A 24,850-nucleotide genomic window follows, 5' to 3' on the forward strand; every position below is an offset into this window, starting at 1 on the left:
TTTTTTTCAGTGATCTCTTGGTTATTTAGTAATGTATTGTTTAGCCTCCATGTGTTTGTGTTTTTTACGTTTTTTCCTGGTAATTGATTTCTAATCTCATAGCATTGTGGTCAGAAAAGATGCTTGATATGATTTCAATTTTCTTAAATTTACTGAAGCTTGATTTGTGATCCAAGATATGATCTATCCTGTAGAATGTTTCGTGTGCACTTGAGAAGAAAGTGTAATCTGCTGTTTTTAGATGGAATGTCCTATAAATATCAATTAAATCTATCTGGTCTGTTGTGTCATTTAAAGCTTCTGTTTCCTTATTTATTTTCATTTTGGACATTCTGTCCATTGGTGTAAGTGAGGTGTTAAAGTCCCCCACTATTATTGTGTTACTGTCGATTTCCTTTTTTATAGATGTTAGCAGTTTCCTTATGTACTGAGGTGCTCGTATGTTGTGTGCATATATATGTATAATTGTTATATCTTTTGCTTGGATTGATCCCTTGATCATTATGTAGTGTCCTTCCTTGTCTCTTGTAACATTCTTTATTTTAAATTCTATTTTATCTGATATGAGTATTGCTACTCCAGCTTCCTTTTGATTTCCATTTGTATGGAATATCTTTTTCCATCCCCTCACTTTCAGTCTGTATGTGTCCCTAGGTCTGAAGTGGGTCTCTTGGAGACAGCATATATATGGGTCTTGTTTTTGTATCCATTCAGCCAGCCTGTGTCTTTTGTTTGGAGCATTTAATCCATTCACGTTTAAGGTAATTATCTACATGTATGTTCCTATTGCCATTTTCTTAATTGTTTTGGGTTTGTTTTTGTAGCTCCGTTTTTTCTCTTGTGTTTCCCACTTAGAGAAGTTCCTTTAGCATTTGTTGTAGAGCTGGTTTGGTGGTGCTGAATTCTCTTAGCTTTTGCTTGTCTGTAAAGCTTTTGATTTCTCCATCAAATCTGAATGAGAACCTTGCCGGGTAGAATAACCTTGGTTGTAAGTTCTTCCCTTTCATCACTTTAAGTATGTCATGCCACTTCCTTCTGGCTTGTAGAGTTTTTGCTGAGAAATCAGCTGTTAACCTCATCAAGTTCCCTTGTATGTTATTTGTCATTTTTCCCTTGCTGCTTTCAATAATTTTTGTCTTTAATTTTTGCCAATTTGATTACTACGTGTCTCGGTGTCTTTCTCCTTGGGTTTATCCTGTATGGGACTCTCTGCCCTTCCTGGACTTGGGTGGTTGTTTTCTTTCCTATGTTAGGGAAGTTTTTGACTATAATCTCTTCAAATATTTTCTCCGGTCTTTTCTCTCTTTCTTCTCCTTCTGCGACCCCTATAATTCGAATGTTGTTGCATTTAATGTTGTCCCAGAGGTCTCTTAGGCTGTCTTCATTTCTTTTCATTCTTGTTTCTTTATTCTGTTCTGCAGCAGTGAATTCCACCATTCTGTCTTCCAGGTCACTTATATGTTCTTCTGCCTCATTTATTCTGCTATTGATTCCTTCTAGTGTATTTTTCATTTCAGTTATTGTATTGTTCATCTGTTTGTTTGTTCTTTAATTCTTCTAGGTCTTTGTTAAACATTTCTTGCATTTTCTCGGTCTTTGCCTCCACTCTTTTTCTGAGGTCCTGGATCATCTTCACTGTCATTATTCTGAATTCTTTTTCTGGAAGGTTGCCTATCTCCACTTCATTTAGTTGTTTTTCTGGGGTTTTATCTTGTTCCTTCATCTGGTACATAGCCCTCTGCCTTTTCATCTTGTCTATCTTTCTGTGAATGTGGTTTTAGTTTCATAGGCTGCAGGACTGTAGTTCTTCTTGCTTCTGCTCTGACAAAATATTTTGATGCTACATATCCACTGAGATATTTCACAGATTTCTCAAAAAACTCCACATGTGCAAAATAAACTCACCTTCTCTTCCAAACCTGCCCCTTGACAAGCCCATCTCTATTCATGGCATCAGTCTCTCCTGGGTCCCACTCAACTACTCCTCCTTCTCACCCCTCCCACCTACTCACCAGTTCTACCTCCAAAACACACCTTGACTCTCTGCCCTAGAACCTACCCCTACTTCCATTCCCACTGCTCTGGCAGGCCCTCATCAGCATCTCTGGCATAGGTCGTTCACATCAATACTTAATTCATCCCATGGCCTCTGGCAGGGGCCTCCCACAGTCTATCTTCCACAATGACTCACCTGGCTCTGAGCAGCATCTCCATCTAAGTCTCATCATTCATCCAAACTCCAGGCATAATGTCTGGAGGCTGTCACACCAACTGCCCCTCTACTCCTGTGCTTGGGGCAGCTCTGCCTCTTGGCTCTCTCAAAGACCATCACGTCCAGATACTGGTGGTCTCTTCATGTTTCTGCTGCACTGTGGTGAATCTCCACTTTGGTCATTTATCATATCACACCAAGTATTACAAAGATTATTCTTTCCCTCCCTCCCACTCTCGTATCCCATTAATTATAAGTTCCCTAACAGCAGAGATTTGTCTTTCCAACATTCCTGCATCTAAGAGGGCTTTATACGCACTACATATTCCACATTCATTTAGTGAATTAAACAAATCCATCCAAATGACATCTTTGGTAAGGACTTAAAATATTTTGATAACACCCAGTTGTTTCTTTACATTCTGAAGAGAAAGTTGAATGCTATGCTTTTGAATGCACCTGTTTGCTATAGATAAATTTATGAATAAAAAACCAATATTGGGTCAAATTGCTGGAGGCTTTTTACAAAATAGATGGAGTAAAACTATCCTTAATGCCCTTTCTAAACTCTAAGAGGAAAAAAATTGATAATTATGTAATAGTTTTGAGCGACTGAAATGCTGGTTTTAGCTAAGTTTACCATAATACAGAATTCATAAATACTATTTTTGAGATACCATGCACTGTTTACGTATTGTTTATTACAGGCAAGGCACTGTTTTAAGTTCTTTACACGGAATATTGGATTTTAATCCCTATAACTACCCTATGGAGGTCCATATCATTATTGTCCCCCTTTTTATAACACAGAACACGAGGCACAGAGAGGTTTTTGAGGCTTGCTTGAGGTCCAGCAGCTAGACAGGGGCCGAACTTGTATTTAAATCCAGATCTGGCTATAAATCTCATCTCTAGACTATTACACTAAACTGAAAAACGTGGAGCAGAAAACTCAGTGAAGCGGAGTCAGGAATCCAGGGATCCAGTCCCTATTCCACCACTGACTGGGTGGCAGGCATGAGACCTCGGGCAAATCCCCTCACATCTCTAAAACCACACAGGTATGACCCAGGGCCTACTTGCCCCACTTTAAATGTCATAAGAAATTTATAGATGTTTTCTTCTCAGGACACCTTGCTTGTCACATCTATGAACTCGGATATCTAGGACGTGAGCAGGAATGCTGCTCCCCCGACCCTGCCCAGCTGAGTGCCGTTCCGGGCAGAAATACCACTTGCTTTACCAAGCCCTTCCAACCATCACAGTAGGACAAATTAAGTAATTCAGGCAGTCGATGTCAGGAAACAAAACAGCAAACAGCTACCATCTTACTGTTCTCCTCCAAACTCAAAGTACACTTCCGACTGGTTAGCTCTTGACTCAGCAGGTGTAAGCCCAGACATCCCCCGAGGGCCAGGCCGATGAAAGGGGTGACGCTGGCCACAGGAAACGCAGTGAGGAGGACGGGAGGGCTGTGGTGGGCGGCCTCCAGCTAGCGCCTAACTCTTGTATTACCACCGGTTAGGAACATGCACCCAGTGTAATCACAGACTTTCAAGGTTTTCAAAAACAGCCAGAAATGCAGGGTTTTTTTTTTTTTTTCTTTAATGTGAAATCACCTTATTTTTAAATGCTGGCAACTAATTCCAATTTTTCAAAAAAACAGTATGTGGGCCAAACAAAACACATTTGCAGGCCCAATAGAATTCTTGGGGTGCCAGTTAACAACCTGTTTCAAAATGTATGGGTGTGAAAAAATTCTTCTCTTGCTGTTGAAATAATCTCAAAATATAAACTGTTTGAAGACATATATTTCAGGGCACAGATATTGACCAAAATGTGCCTGAATGTTTTAACATTCTTTAGGGCTGGAATCTGAAAGTTCTGTTCTCCAAAAGAATTCGAATGGCTTTTTCTTTCTTTTAATATATTTATTTATTTATTTATTTATTTATTTATTTATTTATTTATTTATTTTTGGCTGCACTGGGTCTTTGTTTCTGCGCGCGGGCTTTCTCTAGTTGCGGCGAGGGGGGCTACTCTTCGTTGTGGTGTGCAGGCTCTCACTGCGGTGGCTTTTCTTGTTGTGGAGCACGGGCTCTAGGCACGCAGGCTTCAGTAGTTGTGGCACGCGGCCTCAATAGTTGTGGCTCGCGGGCTCTAGAGCGCAGGCTCAGTAGTTGTGGTGCAAGGGCTTAGTTGCTCCGCGGCATGTGGGATCTTCCCGGAACAGGGCTCGAACCCGTGTCCCCTGCGTTGGCAGGCAGATTCTTAACCACTGCACCACTAAGGAAGCCCCACTGAATGGTCTTTTCTTGATTGGTCATATTATTCCATCCCAGATCTCAAAATCCTAAGCATCATTTTAGAATACAAATGCTTCTCAAAAAAAACAAAAACTAAAATAAAATCTTTAGCATCTGACCAGGGTTACAAGGTCTTCTAAGTATGTGGAAGTACAGCATCCACTTAACATTTATTTGAGTCTTCTACATAAGATGGAACAGAGAATGAAAAATACAACAGAACCTGAAATAACTGTCATTTGTCAAAACTATCTTGGAAATGGGCATCCTATCAAGACAGCAGATTCTACAGACTAGAAACATGTGAGCCTGACGTTGATCCTGGATAAGATTACAGAACGCATTAGGAAAGGGACCCTAATCCAATGTACCCCAGCCCCACCTCACCCCCAACTTGACAAGGCCAATGAACTGGGAAAGCCAGCATCAGAATCAGACATGAAGTATCTGGCTTTGAACAAGACCTTTCCTGACGTCTGAAGGATGTTTATGAGCAAGATGAAGGTTGTATAAAAAAGAGTGAAGGGGGCTCTTTCACCACGTGATCAATGCTACTCAAAGAGTGCTAATTAATCGATGATGCCAACCTGGACGAAGATTATGGACAGATGTGACAGAGTTCTGTTTTTCTTGACATTTTCATTAATGAAATGGAGGAAGATACAGGAATCACATTTCTCAAATTTGTGGACCAAAAAAATGGGCAAAGTAAAAAATATACTGCACATAATAATGAGGATGCTAACAAATTAATCTAACAAACTAATCCAATAAGATAAATTTAGCATTGATAATTTCAGGGTCCCAAATAAAATGGTTATGATGATGACAACACACAGAAAATAAACAAATACAGTTTGGAGGAGATATGACTTAACAGCAGCATGTGGGAAAAACACAAAAGACTGGTTAGTGAAATGGGCCAATAATGTAATGTAACTGCCAAAATAACAAGAAGAGGGACAACTCTCTTGTCTCCTCATTTTATCATAATATCTAAAATCCTGTCCTCTGGTGGTATTAAAATTGAGGGATTCGTTTTTAGTATAAAAAATGAGTAAGTAGGAAATCTAACATTAAAGTATTATTAATATGAAACATAAGCTATTATTGTTGTCTTTATTACTGTCCAAATTATTATAAATTCTTGCTTCAATATAAACCTTACTCAAAGTATTCTTATCCCTTCTCTCCATAGGTGCAACCTGCTCCCTATTGTTTTTCCACAGCTTTACTGAGGTACAACTGACAAATAAAATTGTATGGATTTGAAGTATACAGCATGATGATTTGACACGTGTATATGTACGCTGTGAAATGATTACCACGACCAAGTTAATAAGACATCTGTCACCTCACAGCTTTCTTTTTCATGTGTGGTAAAAATGCTTAAGATTTACTCTCATAACAAATTTCAGATATACAATACCGTCTTATTAACTATAGATTCCCAGAATTTATTCATCTTATAGCTGAAAGTTTGTGCCCTCTGACCAACATCTTTAGCTCAAGCGGCTAGTTCATCACCCCCACTTCACCTACTCCCTGTTTTATAACCACCCACACTTTGGATCTCTCAAACTTTTAGCAACGTAAGGGTAAAGCATCAGTAGATCTGTGTTTGATAGCTTTAAACACATTGAACGCTTTCTCACCATTTGAGTTTACTCAAAAGCTTTAAGAAAAGGGCATGATGGATTGAGCATGGGAAGAGCAGAGTCATTACTGCTGCACGTGTCATTATTAGGAAATAATGTCTCAACATTATTAGGAAAGTAAAGACAAACTTCCAGGGCCGGGCCTGGCTGGGGCCTTGTTAGGGCTTCTTCCCCTTGGTCTGCACTCCTGCCAGGTTGCTCCCTGGTCTCTGGATTCCCAAGCCTCCGTGACACAAGCTGGAGGCCCCCTTCTGAACCGTCAGTCTCACATGCCTGAAATTTTCCATGGCTCTCCCTGGCCTACGGAGAAGGTGCCAGCTGTCAGCATGGCATGAGGCTCTCTGCTGTTCCAAGCCGCCTAACTTCAGTCCCACCTACCTTTGCCCTCTGACCCACACTGGCCCTGTGCTCGAGTCCCAACAAACACGGCAGGCTCTGCTGTCCTCTGTGTCACTGCACACCTTACCCTCTACCCAGAATGTCCTTCCTACTCCACTCTTCCCTGTCCATTTAACAAACACCAACTCGTCCTTCAAAACTCAGCTCACATCAGCTCAAGGTTGCTCCAGATCCAACCTTCCTCTGTGTCTTTCCTTATTGGTCCCCAAAACTGAGACAAATTTCAGTTGCCATTCATCTAGACTATCAGTGTTGTCTATCTGGTAGTAGAATTAAGAAGAAAGTAAAATATTCCTTATGTTTTTATCAGAAGCATAAAGACAAAAGGCAGATCAGACCCACTCAGCAATGTCTGTGACCTCTTCTGTCCCTGTAAGCATTTGAGTTTTTGATCCCAGCAATACAGCCCATGGAATGCGTGAGTACAGCAATCACAACTTTGACTATTTGTAAGAGAGCTGAAAAGTTCCAAAACAGAGTCACCTGTACTTTTATTGAAGTTTGCATTTGAGAAAGAGTAAGTTGGCTAAACTCTAGGTCTAGACAACACCCTAAGGTCTGCAGGTCAACAGTTTGGTTGCTCTCCCTTTAATATTACATACTCAGTACATCTCAAGAGAGATAAAGGGTATTTCTTTGTGAAAAGAGATTCCCCCCACCACCACTAAAAAAAAGAAAGCTAATTGCTGGTTCCAGCGGAGGCCAATGAAGTGGAATAGGCCGTGGAAAGCAATGGTGTAGATGGAAAAAATGTGAGATAAAGAAAGAATAAAATATTGGCTTTGCTAGGGGCTCCAACCTGTGACATGACTTCTACATTCCTTCTACACAGCAACAAGAAAAAATGATTTATGAAACTGTCTTCTTTTATTAGGCTGTATCAGGGAAATAAAATGCAAGGTCAGTATTTGCCATAAAGGTCTCGAGACACTTCTTATGAACACTGAGGGTGTACTTTATATCAAAACATTTACAGCTGCTGCCAAAACTGTCCCTACACAAGGAACAAAGTACAAAATTAATGTATTCTTATATACCGTCAAATGGAAACCTTAAACTGCAGGCTTTTTGCCCTCATCCTCAATGAGACCACGTGCTGGAATTTCTCAAATGCGGTATCGATAAATTTTATCCACCCTAAATTTATTAGTAGGAACCCACAGCAGTAATTTTACACTAGATAATCTCAAAAAAGGCATATCCTTCATAGAGGATATAGAGTAGCAATTTTAATACTATTAGCCCAGGATATTCTCCCAGATATATAATGCAAGTCATCACTAAATCATCAGTGAATGTCAAGGTGAAATAACCTAGTCTGCTCCTCATGTACTTCGTAGAACAAGCAGGAGGCAATGTTTGTGTTCACTGAAAAGTTGTGTTCACTGAAAAGTAACATCACGACATAGTTTCTTTTAAAATCGCAGGAGAGGAAATGAGGCCCACTTGATTGTCAGCTGCTGTAACACACCTTTTACTGAGTGGGTGTGCCTCCTGGCCCTGAAGTGCTCTGGTCACTTTCCTTGGCATGCAAGTAGTGGGGGCGTGTCTGCCCTGCCCACTGCTGCATATCTGATGCCTACCCGCTGCCTGGGGAAAAAAAGGCCCTTAATAGTTGCTGAATGAATGAATCACATTTCATTTTAACAACTCTATAAAAGGAAGAAAGATCGGACCCTGACTTTTGAGAACTTATCATACAGAACTACGGAAACCGATACAGAAGGAAACAAAGGAGAAAAAAAAAAGCTTTTGATTCAAAATAAAATTTCTTGGCACTGGAAAGCATTTCAGTTTTAAAGTAAATAATAACTCAACAAAATATTTCCCAGTGACCAGAAGAAATGAAATATTTTGTCAGAATGTCATAAAATGCTTCTTACAACAGTTGATATGTTATTTTGCTTAGAAATCCTATATTAGTAGGAATATTGTCCTTAATCATAACAGAATAGTGAGGGAAAGGTAACATTTATCTAACACATACTACTGGCAGGCACGATGAGGTGGATATTATTATTCCCTTTTACAGGTAAGAAATCAGACACAGAACTTGTCCAAGTTCTGTGGGCTGCCTAACCAGTAAATGAAAAAAGGAAGCTGCTCTCATTCTCTTTACTACATAATATGCTCCTTACGTTGGAAATTCAGGAAAATAAAAATAGTAGTCACCTGTAATTTCAGCACAAGGAGATATTCTCATCTAACATCTGGTGTATAGTCTTCCGGCATTTTCCTACATAACAGGTAGAAAACTGCACACTCCTGCTCGCTCGCTCGCTCGCTCTGCCTCTTTCTCCAAAAACAAACAAAAACACCTTAGATCCACTTACACATGCTGTTTTGCAATCTGCTTTTTCAGTTTACAAATTTTGAGTATCTTTCCAAATCAATAAATACTTTCTTACCTCACTGTCAATGAAGAAAGGGTTTTTCATTACAAGTATTGATATATACCACAATTTAAGTAATCCATCTCCCTATTATTGAGCATTTAAGTTGTTTCTAGCTTATAACTATCATAAACAAAGCTACAAAAATCATTTTTGCAAACTAAAGGTTGGGTTTTTGGTGCACTTTTTGTGGAGGTCACCAGAATCTGGAGATGAGTTTCCAAGCTTGGGAGAGCACCCCACGCCTCGCAATCTGAGACACCCCACTACGTGGACTTCCCGCCAAGTGAAGAATCACTGTGCGGGGAGAAAGCTCCTGACAGGAATACGGTGCCCACACGCACCGCGTAGGCGAGAACCACTGCTATAGACTGGTCTTTGTGCACACACTTTATTTTTTTTTCCTTAGTTTAAATTCCTAGCGGTGGAAATGCCTGACTAAGGGACATGGCACATTTTTGAGGCTTTCGGTGAGTAACAAACAAAATTGCCCTCCTGGAAAGTTATAACAATTGAAACACCCACCAGCAGCATTTGAAAGTGACAATCCCCAAAAACCCAATGGTTAGGTAGATTTGTTTGTAAACAATCAAATCCCTGTATAGCTCTAAGTTTTAAAAATAGTGAAACTATTGATAAAACATAGCTAGAAAAATAGCAAACAATTCAGACAACAAATGCTAAATTTTAAAGTACATACGTTTTCAAATACAAAATAAAAACTTGAATGACACCGGATCCCAGCAGACTGAACAGAAAGAATATTACAAGATCTAGTGACACCAGGCTCTGAAAAGTGCCAAGCTAGTAAGTAAAACTCCACATCTTCATTTGCCCATCTGGCTAATATTAGGCTTAATAGTTTGGGCTTTAATAGCAACATGCTCTGTTGTTTAACAAGAAAAGAAACTCATGAAACCATGTATTCTTTCAAATTTTGTAAGTATTATCTTATAGCTAATGTGCAATCTTAAGTTCTCAGAATTCTCTTATGTATTCATTTATTCAACAAGTATCTGGGCTGGGCACTGTTCTATGGAGACAAAGCAGTGAACCCCACAAATTTCCTGCTGTTCCAGAGGGGAGCTCAGAACCCTGCAGTTAGGAATCAGCAAATTGTGGTTACAAACACCAGTCTGGAACTACTGGATTCTTAGGCAAATTAGAACACCTCTGGGGCTTGGTTTATCAGTAAACTTAAAAAAGTCGACCAGATGATCCGAGGCCCCTTCTGGCCCTTAAATTCTATACCTTCTTTGGTTTTGTTTGAATGCTTAAGCTCCTATTACGCGTAAATGCTTTGCATTTTACGTTATGTACAGGACTATATATAGTCCTTCCTTAGAAATCAGAATGAAGCTCTCAGCCCCCTCCTCCCAAATTTTACATCTACAGTAAAACTTTGGTGATCCAGGTAACTTCAAGGAATGATAGAGGGTAAGGTTCGTGTTAGATGAAGATTTATGCTCCCAATTTTAACTGTTTGTTTGAAAAGGATCCTAAGATGTTCTTGCCTCCTTCGCTTTTGAACTGCATGCACTATAAATACTACAGCGTGAAACATGAAACAGGACCCACTGGTGTGGCGGCAGGTCTCCAAGCCTGGGACTGGGAAGGCTGGCACCCAGCTTTAAGGTGGCACGCTGGCGGCTGCAGCACTAAGTCGTGATGGTGGAGTCTCACCTCTCTCCAGCTTACCCTCATCCCCAATTCAAAGGCACAGTCTGTCTGCAGAATGTCTACAATTCACTGCCCCACCAGCATTTTCAATATGAGAAATGGGAAGCATTACTTCTGCCACCACTTGTTATTTTCCACCACATGTTCCCACCACCACTGCTTCAACTGTCCTCCGATCCAGGGTTTCCTTGGAGAAGCCTGCTCCTGCAAGCAGTGAGAAGAAGGCAAGGGGCCTCAGTATCCCAAGTCACCCTTAGGGAAGAGCCACACACTTTATGGGAGTATTAGCGCCTTCTTGTGGTCTTCCAGGATACTGCCACTTAATAATACAGATACAGATTCTCAGCTATTGGGCACATACTGATTCCAAGTCTTCCTCTGTATCTGCCCTACAAACCAGAAGAATGGGTAGAGGCAAGATTTTCTCACCTCTCTGCAAAAGTACATGAAAAATTCACCCACCAGAAGGTTTTCTTCAACTTCCAACATAAAAGCATAAAACAGTATTTGATAAACACAACCTCTGCTCACACGAGCAAGAGGAGCAGCAAGGATTGGTAAGGAATGTATGTGCTGTAAATCTTAGGCAATGTAAGACAAATCTGGAACTCCTGCATCTCTGTAGTTCACAAAGGAAATGTAAAGGTAGTAGTAAAAGTACTTTAACTCAAGCATCTAAGCCTCAATGTACCAGTGGCCTATAAAACAGATGCGTATGGGCTTCCGCAATTTGCCTGAAGACCTTTCACTGCAAGGAGAGTGATGAAAAACAAAGGTAACTTGATCTAAGATTTTGGAGTCACAGAATCCATCCTTTACATAGCATGTGCACAGAGCTTAAGAGAGAATGCTGGAAGATAAAATTATCTTATATGGGAACAACTTATTGGGTTCAGGTATCAACCAATTAGGATAGGAAATAAAAAATCAACCCCCCTCATTCTGCAAGATCACAACTCCTGGTATCGAACAGGACCTCAAAAGTCACAGTTAAGAAAAAAACAACAGATTCTAATTAGGCATCTACAACAATTGCTTGGCACAAAAACTCATTTCCCAAGCTTTCAGTTAATATAAAGGAACATATATTTAGAATGACAAACAGATTAGAAGTTGGGAAGAGGAAATACCACAGTTCCTGATACTCCCTAAAACAGAACACACACACATTCTTCCTGTGAGAATTAAAGTACCTGCATAAAATACATACATTTTATGTGCTCATTAGTCTGTCATCTGCCCAAAAGGATTCAAACATTCACTATACCAAAAAAGGCATCTCTGAAATTTTTACACTTAGGCAAATGGCTAATCCACTAAAATCAAAGATGGAACTTCTAACTAAATTACTCAGAAATCACTATAATGTCCTGGAAAATTAGGCATGCTTTTAAGGCTTCATACTCTAATTTCAGGGAATAGAAATCAAATGCAACTGACTTAAAGCAACAATTTTAGAAGATGTGTTAACAGTAGACCAGATTTGGTAATGTCAAGGGCCAGAGCCAAGATGGAAAACTCAAAAGACTCCCAAATCTAGGTATTTTGACCAAAACCAGGCAAGATTATTTCTTAAACTCTCTAATTATTCATTAATTCTATAAATATTCACAGCCCATTCTGACCAAGGCTGTTCCTGGCACGGGGGAAGCAATGAGGAACAAGCAGATCCGTGCCTGCCCTCCTGGAGCTTCCAGCAGGTGGAGGAACTCCACCACCCAAGGTCTCTTTCCCACTTCTATAAATGTTCCTTGACATATGCAAATACCCAGGACACTAGCCCCAGTGCCTGCTCTCTCCTGCCAGCCACTTTTTCATCATAAATTCCAGCCACACAGGCAGCCCTCTGTTCCTCTGGCATGCGAGGCTCAGCCCCGCTGCAGGGCCTTTGCATGTGCTGTTCCCTCTGCCTGAGTCACCATTCTCCAAAAACACACTCAACTCTCAGTTCAAATCTCTCCACCTCAGAGAGGCTTCCACGGCCACTCAGTCTAAAACAGCAGCCCCTACCCTGCCCCTGTTTGCCACAGCAAACCTATTTTGTCACTTTCCCAGCACTTATCACTCTGATATTATTGCCTTTATTGCTTCTCTGCTTTTTATCCACCTCCCTCACTAAGATGTGAACTCATTAGAAGGGGATCTGTCTGTCCTGTGCACTGCTATATTCTTAGTTGCTAGAAAGTTGCCTGGAATATAACAGATGCAATATTAGCAGTTTTGTAACACAAGGACAGGTACTGAATAACAAAGGAAAAAGAAAACACCTTAAATGTGAAAAGATTTGTTTGGTCAGTTTAAAAAAAAAAGGATTATTACAGTTTCTTACATTAGACCTAAAATCATTCTCAGAAATAAGCATAATGGAAATATAAAGCTTAACATTGGCTAATACTCAAATTATATAATGTATTTGGCTCAAGTGCTAGCTAGCATTAGTCTTACTTCTACAATTTACTCTGTTTTAAAAGCACTCTAAGAGACCTCAAATTTTAATTCTAAAAGGGCCAAATACTTTCTAAAAGCATACTCCCTCTTAAAAGTTATGAATAACCTTCTCCCAAAGTGTACAATTTATAACCATACTATAGGAACATTAAAATATGAGATACCGGTGATAATCTACAGAAGGCAGGGATGTTAGTGCCTAATGGCAAACAAGTTTTACCACTGATAAACTGCCTTTATCTTCAACTTAATCAAAGGTACGAGCTTTTTCTCCATGTTCAAAATATTCAAACTCTTAAGAATTTTTCTTACAGATTATTCTTAACAACTTATATCTATTCTTTTATTTCTTTTGTTGAAACAAAGAGCTAAGGTGTTAATCAAGGAATACGACCTTAGTAACTGGCCTTGATGTCTCATGCTTCACCACAAAGACACTTATGGATCCTTATGGATTGCTTTGGAATTATATAAAAGGAAAGGGTGTACCTTGGAGAGAAGGGGCATTTATTTCCTGGACATGATGCAAAGAAGTAAGCTCCTACTGCCTCTGGGCCTTTGGGAATAATTGAAATCCACTTAAAAACCTCAAAAACTAATGTTTTACAATAATTCTATAGCAAAATAGTAGAAACAACCTACCGCAATAAAGAGGTTAAATAAATTATGGTTCATCCTTAATGGAGTACTCAGCAGCTGTTAGAGCATGAGACAGCTCTTAGGTACTGATGTAGAGACTGCCAAGATTTAGTACTCTGCGGGGAGGGGAGGGCAGGGAGCTGGTGCAGAACAGAGTATACAATGCGTCCTCATTTGTGGAAACACAAATAAAGAGAACACATACAAAATGTTTATACTAGCATAGGCTTTATCTGGAAAGATATACACAGGAGTTAGTAACCCTGGGTCCTGGGGAGAACAGGGTGCAGTGAGGCATGGCCTCGGGGAGAGAGGTATACCTTCCACTCTATAGCTTTTTATACATATTGAATCTTCTACAGTGTGCATAGGTTGCCTGTCCCACAAATTAATATGATAAATCTTAATGTTATAATAATTTATACTATTGCCAACATATTATTCAGTGAGGACCATCAACAAGCAAAAGCTTTCAAAAATCACAAAAGTTTGTTCTCTTCAACAGCAAAGTTCCTGATCCTTATTTCCCAGAAAAGAATCCCAGTCTCAGCTAATTAGAGAGGAGCACTTGTGATCTCACCTATTACAAAGCAAATAAGCCTCAATTCAACCCTTGGAAGGGAAATCTAAATCGAGCTTGTACCTACCTAATGAAGCCTCCAAATAAACAGTTTCCCCTTGTCTCTAAAACAGAAAGTCAACGTAAGAAACAAGTAAGAGGACAGTGCTTTTAAAAACACACGCTATACTTAGGTTTCCTTTCCCCTGCCAGGCTTAGACAAGGAACCCTCCGATACTAGTGAAATGTGAGTTCAGATCTGTGGCAAAATCAGCATTTAAGGGAAGGGGCAAGCATCATTTGCACTAAACGAACGCTTTAATATTTCTTTTCTGGGGAGGGGAATTTGCTTTAGATTTAATTTAAGAATCATTTTTGGACCCCTGACTAAATGATACTACTAAGTCACTTAATTTTACTCCAAGCAAAATTTTTTTTTAATTAAAGACAAATCTGAAACTGAAAACAAACAAATCAGAAGGCAAACTTTAAACTGAAACCTTTCTGTTGAAAAATGTATCTTAAAAGAACACATTAAAAAATGCAAAAAATTCATTTCCATTCAAACGCCATTCAGTATCAGTATACACGCTATATCAATATTTGACTGCAATAACACACCCATACAAAAAGGAGCACACAGGTACCCAACTGCAAATAAAACATCTCATATATTTTTGGTAGCCAAAGGTGGGGACGCGGACGGTGGAGGTCAGAATCATATGTTATTCAAGGCGTACATTCACAGCATTTGAAGCACAGAGTTTTCTGTCAGACACAACTCAGGATTCCAGCTCTGTCTTTTGAAATGACGCATTAAAAGTGTCATCTTTTACGAAGCCTAACTTTGGTCGCCAACTCTTTAACTGGTTTTCATCAGTATAACGCCTTCGGATACAAGCACATAATATACAGGTGAATCGAATACACCATGAATACGGAAGGGACAGAGAACTAGTTTAATGAAAAGTTGAGGCACGGGATCACGAAATCACTTGGTTGATTACATCCCTTAACAAAAATAAAAATTAAAGCTCCTTCCCATCCCCCAGGTAGCCTGTGGCCTCAGAACTCGCTGCCCTACGTGGGGCAGAAGTTCACAGCCGGGGAGTCGGCGTCCTCTGGGAGCCGAGGGTGGCCCAAGGGTGCTTGGAGAGCGGCGCGACCTGGCGCGCCCCACCCCCCGCTCCCGGTCACTCCTCTCGGACGCTCCCCGACACCCGGGCCGAAGCCGGCCGGAGCGCAGCCCCCCGCCCCCCGCGGGCCGCCGGGCGCTCGCGGCGACGCGCCCACGGGACTGGGCTCCAGGCTCCGCGGCTCCCACTCCCCGCGCCTCGCGCCGCGCCCACCCGCTCCCCGTACTCACGAGCCGCTCCCGCGCCGCTATCTCGCCATCCCCGGCCGTCAGCTTGGCCGCCTCGGCCGCCGCCCGGGGGCTGCCCGGAGTCCGCAGTCGTCCGGGGGCTGGAGGCGTAGAGGAGGGGGGCCGGGCACAACCCGCCGCCTCCGCCGCCGCCGTATTGCCTCCCCGGTCCCAGCGCTGGGCTGCTCCAGGCGGCCACGGGCGAGGGTCGGCCCGCTGCCCTCCGCGAGCCCCGGGAGCCGCCGCCGCCGCCGCCAGAGCCTCACGGAGGCAACAGTAACGGCCACGGCCAGTGGCGAGACGCTCCAGCGGGGACTGCGGCGCGCGGGGGCGGTGCCTGCACGCCGCTCGGCGGGGGGCGCTGCTGCCCCGGCCCCGCCCCCGGCCCCGGCCCCGCCCCGCCGCCCGCGCGCCCCCGCCGGAAGCCTCCCGCGCGCCCCCGGCGCCGTCCCCCTCGGCGGGGCCAAGCGCGTTCGGCGCTCGCCGCGGGGCTGCCCCTGAGAGCAGGAGGAGAGCGGCCGCGCGCGGGGGCCGAGTACCGAGGGAGGTGCTTCCGCGGAGAGTCCAGTCGCGAGGCCAATCTCGGAAGGTCATGGAAGAGTCGGGGAGAGGAGCGGCCCAGCTGGTGCAAATGCTCAGGGAAGGCCGGCCTAGTGCGCGGCGACCCTGTGCGGAGAGCGGCTCCCAAAACGCTGTCAATGCGCTTTGCAAACATTGCATAGAGGAGAGGACGACGTGGGGCCGTGTTTTAGCTTCCTTTGTAAAGACACACGAAAACCAGCCTCTACGCCTGGGCGGGGGTAGGGGGAGCGATTGCTTAGATTTTATGAGTTACCTAAAATGCCCCCATGGCTGGGGCGCTGCCGCTCAGGCCACTTTCCTCCTCCCCGATGCAGGGCTCCCTCAGCCCGAGAGGGCCCGCGGGAGCATTCTGAGAGTATCCTGGAGCCATCTAGTCTTGCCTCCAAGGCGTGGTGGGCTTATTTGTGCGGAGAAAAAACGGATCCCTTAATGGGGTGAGATTTTTCCTCCTTGCATTGTTCCCATTTCCGCAGTTTCACTTGGCCTCGATTTTCTTCCAGAGTAATGCACCAAATGTAATTAGCTGGAGAGCGTTTGATGGCGCAGAATCGTGGTTTGAAGATGTTTACGCTCTATGCCGGACGCGTTTGATGATGTTCTCTTCGACACAATTAATTTTGCAACGTTCAGAAATGTGCCAGATGGAGCCCCTGGCACGCAGAGTCACAGGGCTCTGCAGACACACCTTCAATAGGAAGCCAGCTTGTTTGTTTCATTTGTGATTTATTTGATGCACCAGCACCAAGGCCAACGTGTTTTTTAGAGACCTTTGGATGAAATTCCAGAGCAATTTCTAAATTAGCAAAACGAAGCTTATCTTCTGAGATAACATTTCCCTGTTGATAATGTAACTAAAATGGGCGCAGAACACCAGCAAGTACATTGATTGAAAAGTAGGCTCCCTAAATGAAAATATGTGTTTCGCAGTAAGACATGGTCCCCACTAGTCTTCTAAGGGCCAGCTTCATCTGTGTGCATATTTTGAACGCCAAAACTAAATGCTTCCTATTATCCCTAAGACCTAGTTTGCAAAACAGTCTTCTACTATGTGTACTGGAACCCCTGTTTAAGATGTACAATGTTGGGCTTCCCTGGTGGCGCAGTGGTTGGGAGTCTGCCTGCCAATGCAGGGGACACGGGTTCGAGCCCTGGTATGGAAAGATCCCGCATGCCGCGGAGCGACTGGGCCCGTGAGCCACAACTACTGAGCCTGCGCGTCTGGAGCCTGTGCTCCGCAACAAGAGAGGCCGCGATAGTGAGAGGCCCACGCATTGCGATGAAGAGTGGTCCCCGCTTGCCACAGCTGGAGAAAGCCCTCGCACAGAAACGAAGACCTAACACAGCCAAAAATAAATAAATAAATAAATAAATTTATTAAAAAAAAAAAAAAAAAGATGTACAATGTTGCTTTTTCCGTTACCCTGGTTCTTGAGTCCTTGGTGGTTTGGGAAATTTATCTTATTTTTAATTTTTTAATGGATGAAGGGGTTCAACAAAGGCACAAGTGCCTAGGGTCTAAGAAAATCGTGATGCAGCCCCTACATGGAGTTGAGAAATTCCTTTCGTAGGAAAAATTTGTAGTTAATTTTAAACATATTACATAGAATGCTAACTTCTGTGACTTTGTTTTATATATATATAAAGAGAGAAAGCTACAAAGAAAAAGAGAGAGAGACAGAGAAACATTTGGGGGAATAATAATTCCCAGCATCTGTTGGCTACATACTGTGTCTGGCACCATCCATCACCTCATTTAATCTGCACAACACACCTGTAAAATAGGTACTGTTATCACACCCGGGGGTTGATGCAGGTTTTATGAGAAATTTATGCAATTTGGGTGACCCTCCCAAAGGAAAAAGAAAAACAAAACAATATAGCACACCCAAGCTGCTCCAGCACTACCCAACCCAGGGGAAAGTGACAAAGGGAAAATCCAAATAGAAAGAGACCTCAATCTCAGCTTATGGTGGTTAAAATATCTTGCTTTTGCCAGCTGTACAAAAACATGACCACCTGAATGTACTGCTAGGTCTCCTGCCAGGGCCTTGGATGTGGGGCTGGAAAGACGCCTTAACGCTTATGCTTTGATTAGCTAATTGCCTCTGATGTATACCCCCATTTCATAGTTCAGGAAACTCAGGAACTTGCCACAGCTTCTAAGGAGCACCTCGGTGCCTGCACCATGCTGAGGTCTGTGGTCTGGTTTGAAAAGCTGTGTTAGACACACTTTTCATGAGAAATAATGGATTTTATATTTCCATAACAAAACCAGGGCTTTAAAAATATGTTAGCAATTTTCTGATTATGACCAGAAACTCAGTGTGCAGTACTTGATATGGTCCTGCTATCTGAGTTGATAGTAGTAAAATTTCCTTAACTATTGTTTAAAAGGTGAATTAGGGCTTCCCTGGTGGTGCAGTGGTTGAGAGTCTGCCTGCCAATGCAGGGGACATGGGTTCGAGCCCTGGTCTGGGAAGATCCCACATGCCGCAGAGCAGCTGGGCCCGTGAGCCACAATTGCTGAGCCTGCATGTCTGGAGCCTGTGCTCCGCAACAAGAGAGGCCGCGATAGTGAGAGGCCCGCGCACCGCGATGAAGAGTGGCCCCCGCTTGCCGCAACTAGAGAAAGCCCTCGCACAGAAACGAAGACCCAACACAGCCATAAATAAATTAATTAATTAATTTTAAAAAAAAAAGGTGAATTAATCACTGTGGATTCTTAAAGGAATTTCAACTCAATTTCGCGTGCCACGGATTGACACCATTTTTATTTCCCTTGTCATAGACCAGTCTATGTTGTAAATACTATTTTATATAATAATTACTTTTTTTTTTACAAAAAATCTAAGATGTTGCAAACTAAGTATCAGAACATAAAGTTGTTTGGTTTGAAGTTTATGTTGTATAATATGACGAGTCTGACAGTAGTTCTCATTCAATGTTTGTTGAACAAAGAATGAAATGGAAATGATTACATAATTAGAAGTAAGAAGGTAGATTATATAATAAGCTAAAATTGAATGGGAATGGGCTTCCCTGGTGGCGCAGTGGTTGGGAATCTGCCTGCTAATGCAGGGGACACGGGTTCGAGCCCTGGTCTGGGAGGATCCCACATGCCACGGAGCGGCTGGGCCCGTGAGCCACAATTGCTGAGCCTGCGCGTCTGGAGCCTGTGCCCCGTGACGGGAGGGGCCGCGATAGAGAAAGGCCCGCGCACCGCGATGAAGAGCGGTCCCCGCACCGCGATGAAGAGTGGCCCCCGCTTGCCGCAACTGGAGAAAGCCCTCGCACGAACCGAAGACCCAACACAGCCAAAAATAAATAAATAAATAAATAAATAAATAAAAATAAGAAAAATCCTAAAAAAAAAAAAAAAAAAAAAAAAATTGAATGGGAATGAAGCAGCAAAAAAGTTGAACTTAAATTACTTGCTGGATAAGCAGAGCTGATTTCTTTGTTAATTATTTTATGCCCAAGATTTGTGTTCTTCTTTCTAGCTATTGGCTTTTCTTTTCTCCCTGATTTTCTGTTTTATTCATTAAAAAAAATCTTTTTGTAAATAAGATTTCATTTGAAATGCTTAAATATAAAAAAAAAATCTTTAAGTAAAACAAAAATCATAATCACACCTGTAATGAAAATTTTGGAAATGAAAGGCTTTATTCTTTGAAAGGATCAATCACTCACAAAAGCAGCAAATGTGAGATGATGGGGTTTTGTTATTAAATTACTCATATCTTGGCCCATACGCAGGCTTCTTGGGATGTGTGATCTAACATGCGTACTGTTTACCAATCAGTGGGACAAGATATGGCTTTGTTCCTGGAAGAAATTTTGGAAACAAATAAAAATCTACAAATTAAGCATAGTTATTAGCCAGCGAATAGTTGAAATGAGTGAAGCTGTTCTTCACTTTAAGCCTGACTAATAAATGTAGATTTAAATTGGTTTATTTTGGAGCACAGTTTTGGACAAGATACAAAACTTGAATTAGGTATATGACAAGAAGATACATGAGAATAATCAGCTAATTTTCTCTAGATGTTATGTTCTTTACCCACAGTGGTTTGGAATGTTATTTGAGGGGCATGAAAAATGCAATAAACACCATGAAAGATATTATCTTCCCTGGATTCTGTTTAAAATATTCTCTTTCAAATAGAAAGATTTCAGGGGTGTTATGTAAACTATTTTGGTAAATTATTATATCCCCAGCATGGCCACAACAGGATTGCATTTTGTCTTTTGCTTATTTATACTGTGCCTTCTTTCAAAGAGACTTAAGGTGGTTTACAATGAAAGACAAATATTAAACAAAAAAACAAAAACAAACAAACCTTCTGGCTAAGACAAACAATAGCATTTGAGCACAAAACTTAGCTCCAGGCTTCCCCATAGCCAAATGAAATAGGGGAAATGAAGGTTTTTGTAACTCTCATTGTCAAGTGCAAGGAATCATAAAGCAGAATTTATTTAGGAGAAAGTCTTTTCTGGCTCAAGCTTGGAGAGGAATTTGTCATAAGGGTCCTTATATGACGGATATTCAAATGTCTAAGTTAACAGGGACACTGCATGACACATCATTGGTTTTGGCCACCTTTTGATGACAGGCAGAGCTGATATATTTTTTCTGGTGAATAACTTTGAAATTGCTATTGTTGAAAGTAAGTAGTGGACTCCTATAGAGTTATTATTCTTTTTTTTATTCTGCCCTACGAAGGCAAGCCAAGGACATAATATCAAATCTTGGTTTTCCCAGTTTCTTTCTTTATAAAAAGGACTAATTGAAAGTACCTATCAGAAGGTAGCAGAGAGGACAAATGAGTTAATTTCTATAAAACCTCTTACGGCGCTGCGTTGAATATTCTATAGTTTTCCTCAGGCAAGGGGTGTACATAATAGTTTTTCCAGGGCTTCCCTGGTGGCGCAGTGGTTGAGAGTCTGCTTGCCAATGCAGGGGACACGGGTTCGAGCCCTGGTCTGGGAAGATCCCACATGCCGTGGAGCAACTAGGCCCGTGAGCCACAACTACTGAGCCTGCGCGTCTGGAGCCTGTGCTCCACAACAAGAGAGGCCGCGATAGTGAGAGGCCCACGCATTGCGATGAAGAGTGGCCCCCGCTCGCAGCAACTAGAGAACGCCCTCGCACAGAAACGAAGACCCAACACAGCCATAAATAAATAAATTAATTAATTAATAATAAAGTGATTTAAAAAATCACTATATGTGGTCGTGAGGTGGTTATAAATCCTGTTATCCTCAGTGGGTAAAGCCTAGGAATTAGAAATTGTTTGATTTGAGAAGCACTGAGTAAGGGGGGGGGGTCCTTTCCCCTGAGAGACTAACATTTAGTTAACTCCCTGGGTCCTAAGACCTGTCACCTCAAGAATCTTGTTAAAATTCTTATACTTCTGAGAGGTTAAAAGTCTTAAGCTGTTAAGGCTAACTCCCAGAGCCAGAGCCTAGGGTTGGGGAGGGAGTACCAGGAGTGTGGAGAGAGCCACTGAAGGTAGGAGAGGACACCACTAGCAAATCCTCTCTTTCTGGAATAAACCCTGCCCGCCCCCTCTGCTCTGCCCCCTTCTCCATCCCTCCCTTTAGGTCCCAATGAACTGTCTGATTGAAACTTCATTTCAAATCCTTGCCGTCCTCTCACTCAGTCACTTTCCTGTTTCTCTTCCTGCCTCTCCCATCTTCTCTTTTCTGCATATGTGTCCACTCACATCACACGTCTTATCTTTTGGTCCTCCATCCCTTCAGCTTTTATCTCTTCCTTTTGACTTACCAAGCTCTCTCCTCTGTCCTTGCTTTTCTCTTTCTTTCCCTATATTCTTTATGTGTTGTCTAGAGTCACTGAGGGGCAACACAAGACATTCAAATTGATGCTACATTATTCCTTATAGTCCATCATAAACCCAGAATCCTGTGATCATATTCTCAGTTGAGCTAATGGATCCCACAAAAGAGCTATTTACTCCAATCTCGGTGGTGATATTAAGCCCATTATTTAATTTGTTCCTACAGCTACTGCACTCAGTGTGTTGCCAGAGGCATCTTGCACAGATGGAAAAAGAAGCCAAAAGATTAAGGAATTGAGCTGCGGTCAAGTCAGAGGTAGTGGAGTGGTTCGAAATTGGACCCAGATTCCTTAAATCCTTGAATGTATTATTCTTTTTTTTTTTTTTTAAAGATTAGTTTTTTTTTTTTTTTAATACTTTATTTATTTATTTATTTATGGCTGTGGTGGGTCTCTTAGTTTTCGTGTGAGGGCTTTCTCTAGTTGCGGCAAGTGGAGGCCGCTCTTCATCGCGGTGCGCGGGCCTTTCACTATCGCGGCCCCTCCCGTTGCGGGGCACAGGCTCCAGACGCGCAGGCTCAGTAGTTGTGGCTCACGGGCCCAGTTGCTCCGCGGCATGTGGGATCTTCCCAAACCAGGGCTCGAACCCGTGTCCCCTGCATTAGCAGGCAGATTCTCAACCACTGCGCCACCAGGGAAGCCCTGAATGTATCATTCTAACTAGTGCACTTAACCTTCAATGTACTGTACAAGACCAAAAAATCTAAAACCGAAAGAGAGTGAGTTTTTGCTTCCAGTTTCTGACTGTGGAGAATTTTCAATGGTTACACATTTGCCAGCAGAATTAACTCAAGGTCTCTAACGTCGGGTAGCTGAAAAATAACAAGTCAGTTAAATAATTAATTTTAATAACTGCAATGTCCCTGGAGTTTCCTTTGGGCACCTAATCTGGTACACCGCCTGGGTCTCATATTGGAAAACAGAAGTGGCCATCACTGTGGCAGCTCCGGCCAACAGCGACATTGCTGTTGATGATTTCCCTGCTGGAACTTAAGGTATCTGAGGACACCGCTCTCAAAGACGTCTGCAGCTCTGAGATTCTTTTCTGTGACATGCCCAAGAAATCTGGTTTTTCTGGCTGTTTAATCACAGAATCTTACACTCAAAGAGCTGACAGAAACCTTAACGCTACCTAAATTAAAATACCATCCAGTTCAAACTCGAGTGCTCATAGAATCTCATTCTACCCACCTAGATAGGCCTAACCTGGACTACATTGATTAATCTAAGCTCGCTAGATTTTTTCCTTAACTCTAGGAAAGAGAAACAGGTGTACACGTGACCCTCAAGTTGAGAGATGAGTATTGATTGGTTATTAACATGAAGAGTCTCGGCTCTGGGCACTTTCTTTGTGTTATAGGTATTAGTCCCACTTATAGGTGAAGAGACCGAAGCTCAAAGAAGTAAAATAACAAAGATTTGAATTCCAGTCTAATTCAAAAGTCATTATAGTGATTTAGAAGACACTGGCTAAAAGTAGGGTTCAGAACACTTACTTGCTAGATACCAGCAATGAATATTTATTGAGCACTTACAGGGTGCCAGGTACCGTGTACCAACTCACTCCATCCTCTCTGCAACCCTGTGAGTTGCAGGGAGGGTTGTCACCCCCATTTACAAAGGAGGCCACATGGACATTGACAAACCGTGTAATTCAACCTGCCGCAGTCTGCCTCCAAAACCTACACTCCTAATTACTGGACGCTGTGTTCCACTATCAGTGACAGTCTGACTGCTAACCCTTTTGCCGCTTCTAGTTTCAGGAGCTTCACTAGGATCTCACCTACAATTTGTTGCTGCTGTAGGTGAGGTTCTGACACAGTTGAGCTTTGACCGAGTGCTATGCAGAGCCCTTCTCAATCTGAAGGCCTGGTCTGAATGTTCTCCAATCTCTCCTTAGCGCAATTTGCTCCTCTCCTTTGCCTCTGTTGGCATGAATCTAACTCTTTCTCTCATTACATCCCTGTTTCGGATTTTATTACTCAGTGAGATAGATGATGTGCTATTTCTTCTGCGTATTATTTGCATTCTGCCATCTCGTACAGGACTGGGTCTGCAGGGCCTGGCCCTTCCCACTGTCCCCAAGCTTCTCCGGTCTGCACTGAGACCCCACGATCAGATTTTCACACTACCGTTTACCTCTGTGGGGTTACTGCTTCCCTCCAAATGAAAGTGTCTCTGTATTCAAAACCCCAACAGCCAGGAGCACCCCCAGTTGCTTCCAACGGATTTAAAGAGAGTGTAGGTTTTGCTTCTGCCGTACGACAACATCTTTACACACAGAAGTTTTGTTAGGAGTTTCTTAGAATTACACAAGAATTATATTTACTGAGCCCTGGATTTTCAATACATTTGTCCATCTTTAGGAAATAAGAAATTTCAGTTAAAGAACAAAGAATATCAATAATTCACAAATACAGTTTTCAGTATAATAGACATCAGTGAAGATTGATCAATGACGACTCCTTTCCTGCAAATGATAGAAATGCAACCCTTACTAAGTTTGCAACGCAGGGCAAAAACGGGGTTGGGGAGAGAGCATGAAAAAACATAAAATCTTTTAGATGGCCGTGGAGATTTGTGATCAGGGCTGTGGAAGGAAGATCAATCCTAAATGAAGGGATGCGTGATGGGCAGGTTTATGAGGAAACATAAGATGGGATAAAAACATTCCTCTGTCATCAATTTTAGATTTTTAAATTCAATATTCAATACATATTCATTGAGAGCTTACTACATACAAGTGCTAAG

General features: G+C 42.2%; 1 protein-coding gene across 3 annotated transcripts in view; it reads right to left on the reverse strand.

Moving 5' to 3' along the window:
- Nucleotides 1-15,954, reverse strand: part of LIFR (LIF receptor subunit alpha) — a 94,729-nt gene extending 78,775 nt beyond the window's left edge. Inside the window, exon 1 of one of the 3 annotated variants that reach the window (XM_057541163.1) lies at nt 15,661-15,954. The gene's annotated coding sequence lies outside the window, so the exon portion shown is untranslated. The remainder of the gene's footprint in view (nt 1-15,660) is intronic. The other 2 variants (XM_057541162.1, XM_057541164.1) reach the window with 2 other exon arrangements.
- Nucleotides 15,955-24,850: the final 8,896 nt, after the last annotated feature.

The sequence above is a fragment of the Balaenoptera acutorostrata genome, chromosome 2 (assembly GCF_949987535.1).
Source record: "Balaenoptera acutorostrata chromosome 2, mBalAcu1.1, whole genome shotgun sequence".
Lineage (NCBI taxonomy): Eukaryota > Metazoa > Chordata > Mammalia > Artiodactyla > Balaenopteridae > Balaenoptera > Balaenoptera acutorostrata.